Raw genomic sequence first — 4,737 nt, 5'->3', positions numbered from 1 at the left:
AAAAAAAAAAAAAAAAAAAAAAAAAAAAAAAAAAAAAAAAAAACCCTAAATATTCAACCAACAATTGTACTGTTGGACATTTATCCCAGAAAAAGGAATATTTTAAATTAAAAAAAAAACAACAACCACCTGTATGCCAGTGTTCACAACAGCCTATGTATAATAGCTAAAAACTAGAATCAGCCAAGATGCCAAGATGTCCTTCAACAGGTAAGTGGCTAAACTGTGGTATACACATATCATGAAATATTACTTGGCAACAAACATTATATATTCCATTAATATAAAATTTCTGATATGACCCAAGTTTCACAAACTGAAGATAGATTAGTGGTTGTCAGGAGTTTGAAGGGGGCCAGGGGAGAGATGGGTGTGGCTATAAAAGGGATCTTGGTGGTATCAGCACTGTTCAATATCTTGACTGTGGTTGTAGACACATGAACCTACATAGGTGATAAAACTGTGTATAAATCTAAATACACACATACGCACAAATAAGTATAAGTAAAACTGGGGAAATTTGACTACACTTGTTAGGATTTTTTGTTTTTGTTTTTTGAGACAGAGTCCTCTGTCGCCCAGGCAAGAGTGCAGTGCCACAATCTCAGCTCACTGTAGCCTCAACCTCCTAGGCTCAAGCAATCCACTAACCTCAGCTTCTCAAGCATTTGGGACCACAGGTGCACGCCACCACACCTTGCTAATTTTTTTTTATTTTTTGGTAGAGATGGGGTTTTGCTATGTTGCTCAGGCTGGTCTCAAACTCCTGGGCTCCAGTGATCCACCAGCCTCAGCCTTCCAAAGTGCTAGGATGACAGGAATGAGCCATCACGTTTTGGCCTGGTAGACTGTATTAATGTCAATATCCTGATTGCAATATTATACTATAGCTTTGGAAAATTACACCACTGGAGGAAACCAAACTAAGTATAGAAGGGCTCTTACTGCATTATTTCGTAAAACTGCATATGAATCCACAATTATCTCAAAATTTTCCATTAATAAAAAAGTGCTGAAGATGAGTATCATTAAGATGCATACTTCATAATAGAAGTGAAAATACCAGCATGCAAAAGTAGTGAAACTATTCTGATTTTGTTAAAATGTGAGCACATGCTTGTGTATTTCCTCATTTAAAAAGAAAAAAAAAAAAAGATTAGGAGAAAATTCTGGTTAATAGTTGTTATTTCTGGGTGGTACAATTACACATGCCTTTATTTGCATTTTAACTTTTCCTCAAATTTTAAACTTATTTTCAGACAGCCTCTAATGAATATATCATTTTCACATTCCAGTGTTATAAAAGCTGCTTGATATCAAAAGCGGAAAAATCCATCTCATATATATTTTGTATTACACACAATGTCAAAGAACGTAGCTTGTCTGGGGACTAAAATACTTTCAGTTAAGAAACTATCTGAGGTGGTCGTGTTAATTTAGAAGTAGCAAATAAATAACATCTTTTGATTCAACTAATAAAACTCACCCTACATATTGCTATTTTCATTTGATCATTTCCATCAGTTTCTATTTTAGTAAAAATAAGGCTTTCAGGAAAACTACCAAGTACAAATGAACTTCAGAGGATTATGCTGCTCTGAACAACTGCTCTCTTGCCTTTCCAGTCCTGGAAGAATGCCAGTGGTCTCTGACACTCAAGGGCTACTGAGAGAGACAGAAACTAAGCTGGAAAAACACAATTCAGTCTGTGGTTACTAGGAAGTTAGACACTTTTTTTTCCCCCGAAAATTATCTCCATTTGCTTCAGATTCTTCACAGGCCTCCACTTAACACCCTCTCGCAGCACGGTGCAAAACAAATCTGTCAGCTGCAAATATGGCCATAGAAACTTTTTCCCCAATTACTAGGGAAACAAAGTGAACAGCAGAGAAAACACCTCCAGCAAGACTGTACAGCTCTGCTGTCATGTTCTGTGCAATAACTGTGACTCTCTACTTGATTTTCTTTGGCCCCTGGCTCAGGGGACAATTTGCTTGAACAAACTAGGAGCAGTCATATCACACCTACGAATCATCTTATGGCCTGTTCCCATTCATTGGCCTTTGGGTTCAGGGGTTCTCCATAGATAGTATCTCTCTTCTGGGCATTTTGGAAATCTGTAGGGGTGTGTTTTTGTTTTTTGTTTGTTTGTTTTGTTTTTTGAGACAGAGTCTCACTGTCGCCAGGCTGTAGCACAATATTGGCTCACTGCAACCTCCATCTCCCAGGTTCAAGTGATTCTCCTGCCTGAATAGCTGGGACTACAGGTGCCCACCACCACACTCAGCTAATTTTTTGTATTTTTAGTAGAGGCAGGGTTTCACTGTGTTAGCCAGGATGGTCTCGATCTCCTGACCTCGTGATCCACCCGTCTCGGCCTCCCAAAGTGCTGGGATTACAGGCATGAGCCACCAAGCCCGGCCCTGTAGGGATGTTTTCTAAATGCAGAGAGGAAGGGGATTATTGAAGCAACTGGAAGCCAAAACTGGGATTTAAGAGGCAGAATCTCTCAATGAACTGTGCTATGGCATGCATGACTTAGGACTGTCTCAGAGGACAGGAAGTGAAATGCCAAGCATCTGAGCCAAGAACCTTCCTTCATTTCACATAAAAATAAATGCACAGTATGTTTTTTATAGTTTTAATACACACCACACGCTAAACCATGCAAATTTAGAGGAAACTGCTACTTTTTCTTTGTAACTTTACTAAGTTATCATTTTGGAATATTGAATCTCCAACAGCAAGGTCCTTTCTGGTTTACTGTTGCCCATTCGAAGCATCTGTAGCAGTCATTTTTATAGCTGAAACATTCACAGTGATTCTATGTATAGGTGCAAGCATCTGACTACTTCATTAAGTCCTAAAAAGTCTTGCTATTCAAAAAGTGGTCGCGGTACAGCAGTACTGACAGCACTTGGGAGTTAATTAGAAATGAAGAATCTCCAGGCATGGTGGCACGCACCTGAAATCCAAGCTACCTTGAGAGGCTGAGGCAGGAGGATCACATGAGCCCAGGAGTTTAAGACCAGCCCGAATAACATAGCAAGACCCTGTCTCAAGATTTTAAAAGAGGGGGGGCAGGGGAGGAAGGGGCGATTGGTGCAGCTTCCATTTGGAATTTAAGGCATCATGAGGAGTGACAAAGGTCATGGTTGTGGTGGACACTTTGGCTTCAGAAGAGGCTCAGGAGGAGAGTTCCGGCCCTTTGTACCACATATCCCGTTTGATTTCTATTTGTGTGAAATGGCCTTTCCCTGGGTCAAGCCAACACCTGATACAGCTTCCTTCAATGAGGCCTTGCTGAAGAGCAGTCAGGACCCCAGCTCCTGATTCTACTGAGCAGGCCTCTTACCTTTCCCTGGTGACAAAAATCAATAATGTGATTGACAGTCTGATTGTGGCTCCAGGGACGTCTGAAGCGCAAATTGAAGAAGCTGGATAGGTGGGATCCTATAAAAAGAGAATGATCACTACAGGCCACAATGCAGCTGCCCCGCTGGTAATACGCAAGATTGTGCCAACGTTGGAAGCTGTTGCTCCTCTGGGAAGCAAAGTCGTGGGAAGCCTGAGAGCACAGGATCCTTCTGAAGTTTTGGCCGTGCCAACCAACGAAACTGGCTTTGAAATCAGTTCTTCTGATGCTACAGTGAAGACTGTCATTACAACAGTGCCACCAAATCTTCCAAAACAGGACCCAGAACTCCGTTGGATATCAAGGTATTGCAGAGTGCCTTAGCAGCCATCCGGCATGCCCGCTGGTTCAAGGAAAATGGTTCTCAGTCCACAGTTAAAGTTCTCATCAGACTACTGAAGGACTTAAGGTTCGTTTTCCTGGCTTTCAGCCCCTCACGCCCTGGATCCTAGGCTTACTAGGTCATTCATTATGCTGTGATAACACCAACAGACAGCCTTTGGCCCTAAACATTGTACACAGGTGTTGCTTGCAGATTTTGGGTGCAGGACTGTTCCTGCCAGGGTCCATGGGTATCACTGACCCCTGTGAGAGTGGCAACTTCAGAGTACACAGTCATGACCCTAGAACAGCAGGACACAGTCTGCTACACAGCTCAGACTCGGTTCGAATCCTCACATGGTGGCTTTAGGAAGATCCTTGGCCAGGAGGATGATGCCGGCCATCTTACTTCTGAAATATCTACCTGGGATGGAGTGATAGTAACACCTTCAGAAAAGGCTTAGAGGAGCCATTAGAGAAAAAGGAAAGAGAGGAAGAAGAGGAGACAGAAGAATCACCTTAAGGAGAGGAAGAAGAAAGCATGGAAACTCAAGAGTGACCTTCCCTTCACTCTCTTTCCTACCCAAGGGGGAAGACTGAAGCTTAAGCTAGGTGCTACTGCGCTTTATATGGTGGCAGACATTTCCGTGGGGTAGGGAAGATAGCAGGAAGGGAAATAAACTCTATAGAAGTGTCATTCCCCTGGGTTTTGACATTGACTTAGTAGCCAATACCAAATGTTGGTACCCTTCTTCATTATAGATGAATGGCATTATGACCTATGCCATCCATCTATAATGAAGGAGGATACCAACATATTTTCCTAATATTCTAGAATCCCCACCTCCTGAAAACGCCTCTCTTAACTCATACTTCGCTGTTGAAATGTTATGAACTGTTAAGTGTCTAGAATTTTTTTCTAAAAAAGTACTTCCAGTAGGAAAAAAGAAAAAAGAGAGAAAGAGAGAGAAAGAAAAGAAAGAAAAGAAAGAAAAGAAAGA

At 41.6% G+C, this 4,737-nt stretch overlaps 1 protein-coding gene and 1 pseudogene across 1 annotated transcript in view; one reads left to right on the top strand and one right to left on the bottom strand.

Moving 5' to 3' along the window:
- Positions 1 to 4,737, bottom strand: part of LOC108527668 (membrane-associated guanylate kinase, WW and PDZ domain-containing protein 1-like) — a 587,159-nt gene that overhangs the window by 214,781 nt on the left and 367,641 nt on the right. The gene's annotated exons all lie outside the window — the stretch shown is intronic.
- On the top strand, positions 3,133 to 4,442 carry LOC108527674 (interleukin enhancer-binding factor 2 pseudogene; annotated as a pseudogene).

Source organism: Rhinopithecus bieti, unplaced genomic scaffold (assembly GCF_001698545.2).
Source record: "Rhinopithecus bieti isolate Rb0 unplaced genomic scaffold, ASM169854v2 scaffold_4816, whole genome shotgun sequence".
NCBI lineage: Eukaryota > Metazoa > Chordata > Mammalia > Primates > Cercopithecidae > Rhinopithecus > Rhinopithecus bieti.
This window is presented reverse-complemented; position numbering and strand designations above follow the sequence as displayed.